The sequence below is a fragment of the Cervus canadensis genome, chromosome 11, assembly GCF_019320065.1.
Source record: "Cervus canadensis isolate Bull #8, Minnesota chromosome 11, ASM1932006v1, whole genome shotgun sequence".
Lineage (NCBI taxonomy): Eukaryota > Metazoa > Chordata > Mammalia > Artiodactyla > Cervidae > Cervus > Cervus canadensis.
Window position 1 is genome coordinate 1011751 of NC_057396.1, and position 18244 is coordinate 1029994.

Sequence of the window (18244 nt, forward strand, 5' to 3'; positions counted from 1 at the left end):
CCTGGGTCTCCCACATTGTGGGCAGATTCTTTACTGTTTTAGCCACCAGGGAAGACCCCGTAAGGGGATAGCATGATATATTTACAAGTGACAAAAGGGAAACATGCACAACCTAGAAGGTTTTCATTTAAGAAGGCTAGCTGGCAAGGATTTCATTCCGATTTGAAGGAGTTCCACACTCTAGCAAAGAGTTTTACACGAAATGTTGTTGGGCCTTCTCTAAGTAGAAAAGAAAAAGTCACAACTAGAAATATCAAATGGATGAAAGGAAAGATTTCTTGGTAAAGATATATATACAGTAAAGTTAATAAATCGACCACATATGCAGCTAGTAGGAAACTTAAAAGGTCAAAGTAGGAATATTATCTATATGCACAGTACATAATTAAGAGATACACAAGCAAGAAAATGTAAAACATGATGCCATAACAGTAAATGGGAGTGGGCTGTTAAAATGCATTTGTACTTAGAACAGCAAATTAAAATAATCATGTATACATAGGATGGCATATATAAACCTCATGGTAACCACTCCAATACTTTGGCCACCTGTGGTGAAGAGCTGACTCATTGGGAAAGATCTTGATGATGGAAAAGATTGAGGGCAGGAGAAGTAGGTGACAGAGGATGAGATGGTTAGATGGCATTGCTGACTCAATTGACATGGGTTTGAGCAAACTCTGGGAGATGGTGAAGGGCAGGGAAGCCTGATGTGCTGAAGTTCATGGGATTACAAAGAGCTGGATATAACTTAGTGACTGAACAATAACAACAATGGTAATCACAAACCAAAAATCTGTCATAAATACACCTACAGAATAGAGAAAGACATTTGACTATATCTCTAAAGATAGTCATCAAATCACAGGGGAATATATCAAAAGAAAAGAAAGGACCAAAAAACAACTCAACAATAATCCAAAATCAGTTAACAAAATGGCAAAGAGTACAAAACTATTAATAATTATCTTAAATGTAAATAGACTAAATTCTCCAAAGAAAAGACATAGAGTGGCTGAATGTATACATAAATAAGACCCATATAGAAGCTGCCTCCAAGAGACTTACTTCAGATATAAATACACACAGACTACATGTGAGATGAGAAAAGATGTTCCATGAAAGTGAAGAAAGCTGGATTATCAATACTTATATAAGACAAAACAGACATTAAAACAAAGACTGTAATGAGATGATCAAGGGCTCAATCTAAGAAGAAGATATAACATTGTAAATATATATTCTCCCTACATAGAAGCACCTAAATACATAAAGCAAACATCGACAGACACAAAGTGAGATATCTATAGTAACACAATAATAATAGTGGACTTTATTCCCTTACTTACATCAATGGCCAAATCATCCAAATCAATAAGGAAACACTGATCTTAAATGACACATAGAGCCAGTGTACTTAAATGATAACAGAGCATTCCATCCAAAGCGGCAGTATACATATTCTCATCAAGTGCACATGGAACATTCTCTAGGAAAGATCAGGTGCTATGCCATAAAATATTAATCAATAAATAAAAGAAAGTTGAATTCATGGGAAGCATCTTTTCTGATCATATCGCTATGAGACTAGAAATCAACTATTTTATTAATAGTTTGCATTAAACATGCAAAAATGACAAATATATGGAGGGTAAACAACATGCTAAGAACAACTAGTGGACCATTGAAGAAATCAAAGAGGAAACCAAAAAATATCTGGAGAAAAATAAAAACACAATGACCCAAAATCTATGGGACGCAACAAATTAGCTGTAAGTGAGAAGTTTATGGTGATAGAAGTCTACTTCAGGAAATAAGAAAAATTTCAAGTAAATTACCTAATTGCATACTTCATTAAAGTAGAAAAAGTAAAGCAAGCAAAACCTAGACAAAACCCAGTAGTTCAGTTCAGTTCAGTCTCTCAGTCATGTCGGAAACTTTGCAGCCCCATGGAGTGCAGCACACCAGGCTTCCCTGTTCATCACCAACTCCCTGAGTTTGCTCAAACCCATGGCCATCGAGTCTGTGATGCCATCCAACCATCTAATTTCCTGTTGTCCCCTTCTCCTCCTGCCTTCAATCTTTCCCAGAATCTTTTCCAATGAGTCAGTTCTGTGAATCAGATAGCCACAGTATTGAAGTTTCAGCTTCAGCATCAGTCCTTCCAATGAATATTCAGTACTTATTTTCTTTAGGATGGACTGGTTGGATCTCCTTGCAGTCCAAGGGACACTCAAGAGTCTTCTCCAACACCACAGGTCAGAAACATCAAATCTTTGGTGCTCAGTCTTCTTTATAGTCCAACTCTCACATCCATACATGACTACTGAGAAAACCATAGCTTTGACTAGACAGACCCTTGTTGGCAAACTAAAGTCTCTGCTTTTTAATATGCCATCTAGGTTAGTCATAACCTTTCTTTCAAGGAGCAAGGAAAGAAAGAAAAGAAAAATGAAGTCACTCAGTCATCTCCAACTCTTTGTGACCCCATGGACTATAGCCTACCAGGCTCCTCAGTCCATGGCATTTTCCAGGCAAGCGTACTGGGGTGGGTTGCCATTTCCTTCCGGGGGATCTTCCCGACCCAGGGATTGAACCCGGCTCTCCTGCATTGCAGGCAGATGCTTTACTGTCTGCACCACCAGGGAAGCCCCAAAATAAAAGCCTACAGTACCCAGTATTACCAGGCAGCCTCCCAACCAACTACTGGTTAGGCCTGACCCTGCTTAGCTTCCAAGATCAGATGAAATCGGGCGCGTTCAGGGTGGTATGGCTGTAGCATCTTTTAATTTCATGGCTGCAGTCACCATCTGAAATGATTTTGGAGCCTGAGACTAAAGTCTATCACTGTTTCCATTGTTTCCCCATCTGTTTTCCATGAAGTGATAGGACCGGATGCCATAACCTTAATTTTTTGAATGTCGAGTTTTAAGCCAACTTTTTCACTCTCCTTTTTCACTTTCATCAAGAGACTCTTAGTTCTTTACTTTCTGGCATAAAGGTGGAGTCATCTGTGTATCTTATTGATATTTCTCCTTAAAATCTTGATTCCAGTTTGTGGTTCACACAGTACAGCATTTTGCATGATGTACTCTGCATGTAAGTTAAATATGCAGGGTGACATTATACCGCCTTGACACACTCCTTTCCCAATTTGTAACTAGTCCACTGTTCCATGTCCAGTTCTAACAGCTGCTTCTTGACCTGCACACAGATTTCTCAGGAGACAGGTAGGGTTGTCTGGTATTTCAATCTCTAAGAATTTTCTACAATTTGCTGTGATCCACACAGTCAAAGACTTTGGCATAACCAATATCACAGAAGTAGATATTTTCTGGTACTCTCTTGCTTTTTGTTTGACCCAACATATGTTGGCAATTTGATCTCTGGTTCCCTTGTCTTTTCTAAATCTAGCTTGAACATCTAGAAGTTCTCGGTTCACATACTGTTGAAGGCTGGCTTGGAGAATTTTGAGCATTACTTTGCAAGCATGTGAGACAAGTGCAATTGTGCAGTAGTTTGAACATTCTTTGGCATTACTCTTCTTTGGGATTGGAATGAAAACTGACCTTTTCCAGTCTGGTGGTCACTGATGAGTTTTCCAAATTTGCTGGCATATTTAATGCAGCACTTTCACAGTAACATCTTTTAGTATTTGAAATGGCTTAACTGAAATTCCATCACATCCACTAGCTTTGTTCATAGTGATGCTTCCTAACGCCCACTTGACTTCACATTCCAGGATGTCTGGGTGATCATACCATCTGGGTTAACCAGCGGTTATCTGGGTCATTAAGATCTTTTTTGTATAGGTGTTCTGTGTATTCTTGCCACTTCTTCTTAATATCTCCTTCTTCTGTTAGGTCCATACCATTTCAGTCCTTTATTTTGCCCATTTTTGCATGAAATTTTCCCTTGGTATCTCTACTTTTCATGAAGAGATCTCTAGTCTTTCCCATTATATTGCTTTCTTCTATTTCTTTGCATTGATCACTGAGGAAGGCTTCCTTATCTCTCCTTGCTATTCTTTGAAATTCTTCATTCGATGGGTATATCTTTCCTTTTCACCTTTGCCTTTAGCTTCTCTTCTTTTCTCAGTTATTTGTAAGGCCCCCTCAGACAACCTTTTTGCCTTTATGTATTTATTTTTCTTGGGGATGGTCTGAATCACTGCCTCCTGTACAATGTCAGGAAGCTCCATCCATAGTTCTTCAGGCACTCTGCCTATCAGATCTAATTCCTCAAATGTATTTGTCACTTTCACTGAGTAATTGTAAAGTATTTGATTTAGGTCATACCTGAATGGTCTAGTGGTTTTCCCTACTTTTTACAATTTAACTTTGAGTTTTGTAATAAGGAGTTCATGATCTGAGCCACAGTCAGCTCCTGGTCTTATTTTTGCTGACTGTATAGTGCTTCTCCATCTTTTTCTGCAAAAACTATCATCAATCTGATTACTGTATTGACCATCTGGTCATGTCCATGTGTATAGTCGTCTCTTGTGTTGTTGGAAGAGGATGTTTGCTATGATCAGTGTTTTCTCTTGGCAAACTCTGTTAGCCTTTGCCCTGCTTCATTTTTGACTCAAAGGCCAAACTTGTCTGTTACTCTAGGCACCTCTTGACTTCCTACTTTTGCATTCCTGTCCCCTGTGATGAAAAAGGACATCTGTTTGTGGTGTTAGTTCTAGAAGATCTTGTAGGTCTTCATAGAACCGTTCAGCTTCAGCTTCTTCAGCATTAGTGGTTAAGGCATAGACTTAGATTACTGTGGTATTGTATGGTCTGCCTTGGAAGTGTACAGAGATCATTCTGTCATTTTTAAGATTACCCTGAAGTACTGCTTTTGGAGTATGTTGTTGGCTATGAGAGCTACTCCATTTCTTCTAAGTGATTCTTGCCTACAGTAATACATATAAATGGTCATCTGAATTAATTTCACCTATTCCAGTCCATTTTAGATCACTGATTCTTAAAATGTTGATGCTCACTCTTACCACCTCCTGTTTGACCACTTCCAGTTTAGCTTGATTTATGGACCAAGCATTCCAGATTCCTATACGATACTGTTCTTTACAGCATTGGACTGAAGAGGCAGAGCCAGTGCAAAAACAATGCGCTGTTTTGGGTGTGACTGGTGATGGCAGTAGAGTCCAGTGCTGTAAAGAACAAACCCAGTAGAAGGAAAAAATTCATAAATATCATATTCATAAATAAATAGTAGAAATAAATGACATAAGAACTAAAAAAAAGGAAAGAAAACATGAATTAAACCAAGAACTGGTTATTTGAAAAAAGAAACAAGATTGAAAAACCTGTAGACAGACTCATCAAGGAAAATTAAAAAAAAAAAAAAATTAAAAAGAGAGGTTCAAAATTAATAAAGTCAGAAGTTAAAAAGGAGACGTTACAACTGATGTCACAGAAATACAAAGGATCATAAAAGATTATTATAAATAATCATATGCTAATAAGATCGACAACCTAGTAGAAATGGACAAATTCCTATAAATGTTCCATATCCCAAGATTAAATCAGTAAGAAATAGAAAATATGAAGAGACCAATTACCAATAAAATTGTATCATTAATTTAAAAAACTCTCCAACAAAGATTACAGGTGTTTATTGACATCACAGGTAAATTCTACCAAATATTTAGATGAGCATTACTACCCATCCTTCTTAAATTAACCAACAAAACTGCAAAAGAAGGAATACTTACAAACTCATTGTAACATGTGAACATCATCCTGATGTCAAACCAAAGATATCACAAAACAGAAAGTTCTAGGCTAATATCTCTTATAAACATAGATGTAAAAATTCTCTATAAAATATTAGCAAACCCAATTCAATGATCATTAAAAGATCATACAAAATAATCAAATTGGATTAGTTTCAGGGATTCAAGGATAGTTCAACACCCCTAAATCAATCAATGTGCTTACTGTGTTAACAAATTGAAGAATAAAATAATATAATCATTTCAATAGATGTAGGGAAATCTTTCAACAGAATCTAACAAACATTTATGATTAAAAAACAGATAATAAAGTGGGTATAGAGGAAATGTACTTCAATATAATGAAGTCCAAATGAAAAATTTACAGCTAGTGTCATACTCAGTGGTGAGAAGCTGAAAGAATTTCCTCTAATATCAGGAATAAGACAAGGATGGCCACTCTCAACAATTTTGCTCAGCATAATATAGGAATTTGTAGCTACAACAATCAGACAAAAAAGAGAAATAAAAGCAAGAAATTTCTCCAAATTGGAAAGCAAGAAATAAATATGTCACTGTAGATGACATGACACTATAAATATAAAATTCTAAAGACACCATCAAGAAGTTCAGAAGTAATAAATTAATTTGGTAAAGTTGCAGGGCACAAAATTAATATGCAGAAATCTGCTGCATTCTATACACGAACATCAAACTGTCAGAAATAGAAATTAAAAGAACAATTCTAATTGCAACAAAGATAATAAAATACATAGGAATAGATCTAACAAAGGAGGTAAAAGATCTGTATTTGGAAACATAGAAGACAGAAGAGAGAAACTGAAGACCATACAAAGAGATGACAAGAGACCACATGCTCATGGATTGGAATAATTTACATTGTTTAAATGATCATACTACCTAAAGCAATCAGTGATTTAATGCAATCCCTATCAAAAAGTCAATGACATTTTTCACACAAGTGAACAAATAATTCTGAAATTTGTTGGAAACATAAAAGACTTCAAATAGTCAAAACAATCTTTGAGAAAGAACAAAATCTGGAGACATTATGCTATCTGATTTCAAGCTATACAATAAACCTGTAGTGATCAAAACAGTATGGTACTGGTACAAAAACAGACGTGGATAAATGGACCAGAATATAGAGCCCAGAAATGAGTCCATAGTTACATGCTTGATTAATCTATGACAAAGGGGCCAAGAGTATACAATGAGGAAAGACAGACTCTTAAATAAATGTTGTTTGGTACAGCTACATGCAAAGTAATCAAACTGGGCTGCTTTCTCACACCATACACAAAAATAAACTCAAAATACTTTAAAGGCTTAAATGTAAGACATTAAACTAAACCTTCTGGAATAAAATAGGCAGTATTCTCTTTGACATTGGTCTTAGCAATGATTTTATGGCTATGTATCCTCAAGCAAGGGAAACCAAAACAAAGATAAGCAAATGAGATCACATCAAACTAAAAAGCTTTTGCACAGTGAGGGAAACTATTTAAAAAAAAAAAAGAAAAGAAACGATAAAAGAAAAGGTCACCTACTAATGGGAGAATATATCTACAAATGACACGTGCCATAAGAACATATAAAACATATAAACATATAAACATGTAAAACATATAAAGAACTCATACAATTCAACATAAAAAGAATAAATAATCTGATGAAGAAAGGGGCAGAGGATCTACATAGACATTTTTCCAAAGAAGACAGAGAGATGGCCAACAGGGACTTGAAAACATACTCAACATAACTAATAAACAGGGAAATGTAAAGTTAAAACCATGATGAAATGTTACCTCATACTTGTCAGAATGGCAAAAGGACAACAAATAACGTGTTGGCAATAATTTGGCAAAAAGGGAACTATTGTGCACTGTTGATGGGAATGTAAATTGGTGCGGCCACTATGGAAAACATTATGGAGATTCCTCAAAATGTTAAAAACAGAATTACTATAACTCCACTCGAGCATTTATCTGAAGAAAATGAAAACAATCATTCAAAAAGATATATGCACCCCTATGTTCATTTCAACATTATTTATAATATATAAGATATGGAAGGACCTTAAGTGCCAATAAATTGATGAATTAATAAAGAAGATGTTGTATATCAATTGCATCTCAGTAAAACTAGAAGAAAAACATTTAACATGTCACTATAGTATCTATGTCTTGTTCTAGACTATACGCCACTTGAAGGAAATGCCTTTACTCATTAAAGTATATTTGTATGAATACTATAGGTAAAATCCTCCTCAAAAGATATGCATAAGCATTATGTGTCTTCTGTCTTACATTGTTGTTTTGTTCAGTCACTCAGTTGTGTCCAACTCTTTGTGATCCCATGGGATGCAGCATGCCAGGCTTCCCAGTTCTCCAATATCTCCAGGAATTTGCTGAAACTCATGCCCATTGAGTTGGTGATGCCATCCAACAATCTCTTCCTCTGTCATCCTCTTCTCCTTCTGCCCTCAGTCTTTCCCAGCATCAGGGTCTTTTCCAATGAGTCAGCACTTGGAATCAGGTGCCCAAATGTTTCAGCATCAGTTCTACCAATGAGTATTCAGGGTTGATTTTCTTTAGGATTGACTTATTTGATCACGTTGCTGTCCAAGGGACTCTCAAGAATCTGCAGCTCAAAAGATAGTTCTTTGGCGCTTAGCCTTCTTTATGTTTCAACGCTCACATCAGTACATGGCTACCAGAAAAACCATAGCTTTGGCTATGTGGACCTCTGTCATCAAAGCCATGTCTCTCCTGTTTAATATGCTGTCTAGGCTAGTGATAGCTTTTCTACCAAGGAGCAAGCATCTTTTAATTTCATGGCTTCAGTCACCATCCACAGTGATTTTGGAGCACAAGATAGTAAAATCTCTCTCTGTTTCCATTGTTTCCACATCTACTTGCAATGAAGTGATGGGACTGGATGCCATGATGTTAGTTTTTTAAATGTTAACTTTTAAGTCACTTTTTTCACTCTCCTCTTTCATCTTCATCAGGGGGCTTTTTAGTTCCTCTTCACTTTCTGCCATAAAAGTGGTGTCAGCTGCATATTTGAAGTTCTTGATATTTCTCCCAGCAATCTTGATTCCAACTTGTGCTTCATCCAGCCTGGCATTTTGCATGATGTACTCTGCATATCAGTTAAATAAGCAGGGTGGCAATATACAGTCTTGATGTACTCCTTTCCAATTTTGAATCAACCCATTGTTCCATGTCTGGTTCTAATTGTTGCTTCTTGACCTGCAAACAGGTTTCTAAGAATACAGGTAAGATGGTCTGATATTCTCACTTGTTAAAGTATTTTCCACAGTTTGTTGTGATCCACACAGTCAAAACTTTAGCATAGTCAACAAAGCAGTAGTTGTTTTTCTGGAATTCAGTTGCTTTTCCTATGATCCAATGGATGTTTGAAATTTGATCTCTGGTTCCTCTATCTTTTCTACATCAAGCTAGTACATCTGGAAGTTTTCAGTTCACACATACTATGGAAGCAGAGCTTGAAAGATTTTGAGCCTTACCTTGCTAGCAAATGTAGTTTGACCATTCTTTGGCATTACCCTTCTTTGGGACTGGAATGAAAACTGACCTTTTCCAGTTCTGTGGCCACTACTGAGTTTTCCAAACTTGCTGGCATACTGAGTGCAGCACTTTCACAACATCATCTTTTAGGACTTGAAAGAGCTCAGCTGGAACTCTATCACCTCCACTAATTTTGTTGGTAATAATGCTTTCCAAGGCCCACTTGACTTTACACTCCAATACGTCTGGCTCTAGGTGAGTGACTACACCATAGTGGTTATCTGGGTTATTAAGATCTTTTCTATATTTCTTCTATGTATTCTTATCACCTCTTAATCTCTTCTGCTTCTGTGAGGTCCATTCTGTTTCTGTCCTTTATTGTGCCCATGTTTGCATGAAATGTTCCTTTGGTATCTCTAATTTGCTATAGTCTTTCCCATTCTATTGTTTTCCTCTATTTCTTTTCATTCTTCATTTAAGGAGCCTTTCTTGCTATTTCCTTGCTATTCTTTGGAACTCTACATTCAGATAGGTATATTTTTCCTTGTCCCCTTTGCCTTTTGCTTCTCTTCTTTCCTCAGCTATTTATAAGGTCTTCTCAGAAAACTATTTTGTCTTGTTGCAATTCTTTTTTTCCATTTTTTCCCCTTTGCGTTTCTTATGTGCACTGGGACCCAGGGAAAGGAGCAGTGATTCCATCCCCCCACCAACCCAAGAGCCTGAGCCAAACCTGCCTGTCAGTGTTTGAGGGTCTTCTGTGGAAAGGTTGGTCAGCAGTGGTCTGCCATGGGGAGAAGGGCTCTGGTAGAACACTTCTGGGAGGTGTAGCATGTGGCCTAAGTCCTCTTGGAGGAGGTCACCATTATTCCCTCCATAAAGCTGCTGGGCGGGTGATCCACAAACTGAAGAACAATTATACCAAAGAAGTTCTTAAACTGTTGCAAAGGTTCTAAGCCCTACAACAGACTTCCAAACCTGGGGATCCAACAAAGGGGCTGAGAATCCCCAGGGAATCTGACTTTGAAAGTCAGTGGGATTTGATTACAGAATTTCCACGGGAATAGGGAAGCAGAGACTCTTGGAGGGTACAAGCAACACCTTGTGCACACCAAGACCCAGGAGAAAGAAGTGACCCCATTAGAGGCTGAGTCTAGCTTGCCTTGCTCTGGGAGTCTCCAGTGGAGGTACAGGTCAAAATTGGCCTGCCTCAGAGTCAAGGGCATTGGCAGCAGCATTCCTAGGAGGCACAGTGTGTTGGCACAAGTAATCTTGGAGGAGGTTGCCATTAGGCCTAACACAGACTATAGTCCTTCCATAGAGAATACAAGATTCCAGGAATGGGCACCTAAGGCCAAACTACAGGAATGGAGTAAAGCCCACCCATCAGCAGAAATTTGTGTTAAAGATTTACTAAGCTTGACCTTGCCCATCAGAGCAAGATCTAATTTTCCCCACAACCAGTGCCTCACATCAGGAAGCTTGCACAAGCATCTTATTATCATTCATCAGAAGACAGACAGAATAGAAACCACAATTAAAGAAAACTAGCTGCAATTTTCATGTGGATCACAGCCTTTTATAACTCAATGAAACTATGAGCTACAGGGCCACCCAAGACAGATCTGTCATGGCAGAGAGTTCTGGCAAAATGTGGTCCACTGGAGCAGGAAATGGCTACCATTTCAGCATTTTTGACTTGAGAATCCCATGATCATTATGAAAAGGCAAAAAGATATGACACTGAAAGATGAACTCCCCAGGTTGGCAGATGTCCAGTATGCTGCTGGAGAATAGCAGAGAAATAGCTCCAGAAGTAATGAAGAGGCTGAGTCAAAGCAGAAACAACACCCATTTGTGAATGTGTCTGGTGATGAAAGTAAAGTTCGATGCTGTAAAGAACAGTATTTAATAGGAACCTGGAATATTAGGCCCATGAATCAAGGTAAATTGGAAGTGGCCAAATGGGATAGCAAGAGTTAGCATCAAAATTTAAGAAATCAGTGAACTAAAATGAATGGAAATGAGCAAATTTAATTCAGGTGACCATTATGTCTATTACTGTGGGCAAGAATCCCTTACAAGAAATGGGGTGGCCCTCAAAGTCAACAAAAGAATCCAAAATGCAGTTCCTGGGTGCAATATCAAAAATGACAGACTGATCTTGCTTCATTTCCAAGGCACAGCATTCAACATCACAGTAATCCAAGTCTGTGCCCCAAACACTTATGCTGAAGATGAACTGAATGGTTCTATGAAGACCTACAAGACCTTCTATAACTAACATGCACGCACGCACACACACACACACACACACACACACACACACACACACACACAGAGATGTCCTTTTCATCATAGGGGACTGGAATGAAAAAGTAGGAAGTAAAGAGATATCTGGAGTAACAGGCAAGTTGGCCTTGGAATAAAAAATGAGGCAGGGAAAAGGTTAACAAAGCTTTGAGAAGAGAATGCACTGGTCATAGCAAACCACCTCTTCCAACAACACAAGAGTTGACTCTACATGTACATCGTCAGATGGTCAGCACTGAAATCAGATTGATTATATTCTTTGCAACCAAAGATGGAGGAGCTCTATACAGTCAGCAAAAACAAGACCAGGAGCTGACTGTGGCTCAGATCATGAGCTCCCTATCCAAAATTCAGACTTAAATTGAAGAAAGTAGGGAAATCCACTAGGACTTTCAGGTATGACCTAATTTAATTTATACCTAAATAAAATCAAATCCCTCCATGGCTGATTCATGTCAATGTATAACAAAACCCACTACAATATTGTAAAGTAATTAGCCTCCAACTAATAAAAAAAAAAAAAAATCAAATCCCTCATACAGTGGAAGTGATAAATAGATTCAAAGGATTAGATTTGACAGAGTGCCTGAAGAAATATGGACAGAGGTTCATAACACTGTACAGGAGGTGCTGACCAAAATCATTATGTATAAGAATTAAAAATTCTTATTGAAAGAATTGAAGAAATATCATGTTATGTTAAAATATGTGTTCTTTAATTTAAAAACTTATATCTTCAAAATATAGTTAATGAATACAAAATTATTTTGGGGAGATTGAACATGTTTGATCATCAAAGTTGTTATTAAGAATTGAATTGGTTTTTCATATGAAAAGGATTTGATGTATTCTTGACAAGAAATCTTTAGAAAGATTATGATATAAATATCTTATAAATATCAAAGTTTTAATTGTTAGGTGTTAAGATTTTATTTCTCTACTGATATCAGAAAACTTTCTTATAGGAACTCTTTTGACTCAACTTAGGCAAAAGAAATTGCATATTTGACTGTGGCCATTCCCCTTGCACATTCCTTTTTATATCTGAATATATTTAAAATACTTTAAAATATAGGTTCTTTGGATGTAGGTTTGTTTCTTGTATTTTATGTCTAATTTTTCAAATTCCATAGCCTAACATTGACTGTCATCCTACAGACTTAATAGTTATATGAAGTTCAGAACTATTTTTTATTTGTTATTTGAGAAGAATCAAGTATAGATTTAATTTTTGGCATTCTTAAAAGTTTTTTCTATTGCTTTGTATGTGACACTTATATGTGACTTTGTATATGACATTTATAAATAATATCTTAAGAGCATTCAGCTACCCTTATAAGGGAAAGTGATGGTTCTGTTTTTCTATTTTCATTTAGTCAACATTAGGTTGGTTCCATGTGAGCAAGCTTTCTTACATGACCTTCCATGAAAATCTTTTTAGCCTTCTACATCTCTTACTCATCATATGGGGATAAATCCTTTCACTAAGCTTTATTGTTCTAAAACACTGATGATATTTGCATGCTCAGTCACTTCAGGGGTGTCCAACTCTTTGTGACCCTATGGACTGTAGCCTGCCAGGCTCCACTCTTCATGGGATTTTCCAGGCAAGGATATGGAGAGGGTTGCCATGCCCTCCTCCAGCAGATCTTGCCTATCCAGGAATCAAACCCATGTTTCCCGCATCACCTGCATTACAGGCAGATTCTTTACTGCTGAGCCACTGGGGATGACCATTGATGATATTGCCCAAATGTAATTCATTTTGGAATTAAATCTCTAATGTTAATTTCAAATGGATATTCAACTAATGACAAAATTTGTATTGCTATGTCATCTTTGTGCCTCTGGGTGTTTCATATTCCTGCAGTCTTTATTAGCTGGGCAAGGTCATTCCTTTTTAACAGATAAAAGAACTATAAGTGGTTAATATAACTAGGAACAAGTTTTTTGTGCAGACACATGTTCCAGGTAGCTGATAAGACAGGACATGGCACTCCACGGCACATTGGTTGATTGGTGAAGAAAAATAAACACTAAGAATTTAGGAATGAAATGGGGGCACTGTGCCTTAACAATGAAGATGACGGGCTCATGTGTATATTGAATATGCAATATTTTTAAGCTTTAAAAAGTGAATTATAAAAACAATTCTGATGTCTTTTATAGGACGTGTTTGAAATTCACGTTGCTTTTTGAGACCCAGCAACAAAATTGAGTATACTTGAACCTGTTAGTAATGATACACATAAGCACATATCACAACTTCTTTCTTCTTTGACATTATGGAAAATACCTTTACTGTCTTTAGTTTTTAAAGCAGCACTGTCATGCATAATTCAAACATATTATTGTTTTTTATTGGATCAGAACAAACCACCTCATTTAAACCCTATGTTAAATGAGCCAACTTAGGTGGGAAACAAACAAACAAGCAAGCAAAAATAACAAAAAACAATCCTCAGGCATAATCAGTAAGAAGGCCATCTGGGCTGAAAGTCCTTCAGCATGTAAAGGGATAGAATACTCAAACTATTCATCCACCCAGTGAGAGGGTAACACTCACAGAAAACACCAAATCTGTTGACAAAGACTTTAGGTGATGATAAATAGAGTAGAATGCTATCAACATGAAGAGGGATTTTCAATGGATAGCCAAGGTTCTTTAGGGTAGAAAGGTATGCAAATTATCAAATCACATAAGATGCAAATGAAAATATACATTATTCTACATGCAATGGTCATCTTTTAATTTGCCTTAGGCCTTAGCTCTTTTCACTATCTTTTTCAGATCTTAAAAAAAAAACTTTAAAAAATATACAAATAGCTCATACAGCTCAATATCAAAAAATCTGAAAACCCAATAAAAAAAAAAACAGCTGGGCAAAAGATCTAAAGAGATATTTCTGCAAAGAAGACAAACGTGCGTGCATGCCTAAGTAGCTTCAGTCCTGTCCGACTCTGTGCGACCCTTTAGACTATAGCTCACCAGGCTCCTCTGTCCATAGGATTCTCCAGGCAAAAGTACCGGAGTGGGTTGCCATGCCCTTCTCCAGGGAATCTTCCCAACCTAGGGATTGAACCCATGTCTCTTATGTCTCCTACATTGGCAGGCAGGTTCTTTACCACTACCATCACCTGGGAAGCCCAAAGAAGACATACAGATGGCCAAAAGGCACAGGAAAACATGTTCAAAATAGCTAACTATTAGAGAAATGTAAATGAAAACTGCAATGAGGTATCACCTCACACCAGTCAGAATGGTCATCATTAAAAAGTATACAAATAATAAATACTGGAGAGAGTATAGAAAAAAAGGAACTCTCCTAACACTGTTGTTAGGCATGCAAACTGATATAGCTATTACAGAAAACAGTATGAAGGTTCTCCGCAAAATTAAAAAGAGTTGCTATATGATCCAGCAATTCAATTCTTGGGTATATATACAGAAAAAGCATCATTTGAAAAGATGCATGCACCCCAAAGTTCACTGCAGCACTATTTACAATAGCCAAGACATAGAAACAACCCAAATACCCACTGACAAATGAATGCATAAAGAAGATGCAGTATGAGCGTGGCAGTATCCCAATACTTTACTGACAAAAAAATAGGTAAAGGGGCATAACTTGCTGACCCCTGAACTCTAGAATTGACTGAACCAAGATGGTGGAGATGATACGGTGATAGGACGCCACAGTACCAGCAACTGACATGTAGTTTTTACTGTGGACTGGGCACCGTTCTAGGGTTTTAAAGTGCAATTTCTCATTTAATCTTGATGGTAATTTTATGAAATGGGCACTATTTATTTATCTAGTCCCATTTTGTATACTAAGAAACTATATATATATAGGATATTGCTCAGCCATAAAATAGAATTAAATAATATCATTTGCAACAACATGGATAGAACTAGAAATTATCATAGTGTGTGAAGTAAGCCAGACAGAGAAAGACAAATTTCATATGATATCATTTATATGCAGAATTTAAAAAAAAATGATACAAATGAATTTATACACAAAACACAATTAGACCCACAGGCATAGAAAGCAAGCTTACAATTACCAAAGGGGAAACAGTGGGGAGGGATAAATTAGGAATTTGGGGTTAACATATACATACTAATATATATATAATAGATAAAAGCCAAGATCTCTAATGTATAGCACAGAGATCTATATTTATATTTGTAATAACCTATAAGGGAAAAGATTCTGAAAAATAATATATACACACATGTTTCCCAGGTGGTGCTAGTGGTAAAGAACCCGCCTGCCAATGCAGGAGATATAAGAGACACAAGTTTGATCTCTGCGTCAGGAAGATCCCCTGGAGGAGAGCATGGCAACCCACTCCGGTGTCCTTGCCTGGAGAATTCCATGGACAGAGGAGCTTGGTGGGCTACAGTCTTTGGGGTCCCGAAGAGTTAGACTGAAGTGACTTAGCATGCACACACACACACACACACACACACACACACACAAACACACACATATATATTTATATACCTGACTCACTTTGCTGTATGTCTGAAACTAACCCAATATTGTAAACCGACTACATTTCAATAAAAGAAACACACTAAATAAAATTCAGTCAGTTCAGTTCAGTCACTCAGTCCTGTCCGACTCTTTGTGACCCCATGCACCACAGCACACCAGGCTTCCCTGTCCATCACCAACTCCTGGAACTTACTCAACCTAATGTCCATCAAGTCAGTGATGCCATCCAACCATCTCATCCTCTGTTGTCCCCTTCTCCTCCTGCCTTCAATCTTCCCCAGCACCTTTCCAATGAGTCAGTTCTTTGCGTCAGGTGGCCAAAGTATGGGAGTTTCAGCTTCAGCATCAGTCCTTTCAATGAATATTCAGGACTGATTTCTTTTAGGATTGACTGGTTGGATTTCCTTGCAGTCCAAGAGACTTGCAGTCCAGTATTTTTTTTTTTTTTAATAAAATTACTGAATGGCAAAAGTAAATAAATAAAAGCATTTCATTTAAAATGTCAATAGTAGCACAGTAAGCTTCTGTATCCTGCAAACGTCTACTAAGACCTCCACAGACTGTCACATTTTTTTAAATTCATAGCATTACACTTAATCCTTTTTGTTCCCTGACTTGAGACAGAAATAGGAAACGTAATGGAAGAATGGTATACAAGGGCATTAAGGTTATATTAGGGATGCTTAATTTTGTTTTTTCTTAATTTTCTGTGCTTGACAGAGTATTTTAAAAACTGCCAATTTATAGAGGTTGCATGTCATTTCTGCAGCATGTGAATAGATAAGTAAGCTCACAGATACCTGCTGCCAGTGTCTGAAGTTGAGGATGGGCAACACATGTGCCCTTAGTGATTGACACAGCTAAACAGAGTTTCCAGATGAAACTTAGTAAGGTTTGATGCAGCATGCAGGCACTGAAAAAACAAAAGGTGGCATACACCAATGTATATTGGCTTACATAAAGGTAACAGATGTCTCTTCTACAGGTTAGCTAGAGAAACAGTTTGTATACAAAAAGGATGTAGAAAAGGAGAAAGAAATTTGGAGAAGTTCCCACACAGCCTGTGGTTCTTACCCATGTGGGTGGTAGGAAAAAAATGATTATCTTCTCTCAGGTTTTGGTAGTCAGTTTTGCATTTTGAATAGCTAACAACATTTCATGGCTGTGAGAGTGATAGAAAAAATTCTGTATTTTCTCCTAATTTGCAGAAGCATAAAGTCCACTTGTATGACTCAGACTGCCTTGATCATCCATCAGTGTTGCAGTCTACTTATGTTCTAAAGGGGAATGCTTCAGAAGTAGACTATTTTTCAATTTGACATTTAGGACTGTTAAGAATATCACAATGATTTCACTCAACATTTGTGTGTGTGTGTGCATACGCTGCTTTTGTTCAGTAAAGTCATCCTGAGCCACAACAAAATTAAAGATAATCATTTAGAAAATCTGCTTATGTAAGCTTAAATTTCACTTCAGCATGTCTGAATATTACCTTCTGTGTTTTGCTTTGAAGCAATGTCAACACAAATAAGATAACAGAATTTGAATTGGTGCTGTAAACAGTTTAGAGTATGATTGACTCTAATAATTTTCCAACTGAAAAAAAAAAAAAAAACACCCCACAAAACAAGGCTTAATGGGGAGGGATGTGGGAGGGGGGTTCAGGATGGGGAATACATGTAAATCCATGGCTGATTCATATCAATGTATGGCAAAAACCACTACAATATTGTAAAGTAATTAGCCTCCAACTAATATAAATAAATGATAAAAGAAAAAAAAAAGATAAAACTGCTCAGGGTCACAGAGCAAGTAAAGCAAAGGCCCCTTCAAGTCCAGCACTGAGTCAGATTATGTTGCAAAGAAGACTGCAGGAGGACACATGCATCATGTCTCCGAATGCTTCAGAAATTGTCACAAATACATACTAAATTGGTGTTAGTCTCTTCATGATCTAGATGAGTTCAGAGAAAATAAAAATTAGTAGGGGCTTGGGTAGTTTGAGATCAGCACTTTGAGATCTAATATAAACCTTGAACCATTGGTAAAATCTGAATATCAAGCACCTTTTATAGTTGCAATTCACAGAACTAGAAGCCTATTACTATTTTTATAGATCTGTATTTCATCATATCATGGGATTAATA

At 37.1% G+C, this 18244-nt stretch overlaps 1 protein-coding gene and 1 pseudogene across 8 annotated transcripts in view; both read right to left on the reverse strand.

The window, feature by feature from the left end:
* The window catches only part of GRIA4 (glutamate ionotropic receptor AMPA type subunit 4), a 608284-nt gene that overhangs the window by 331699 nt on the left and 258341 nt on the right, over positions 1-18244 (reverse strand). The window lies entirely within an intron of this gene.
* On the reverse strand, positions 2663-2781 carry LOC122450644 (annotated as a pseudogene).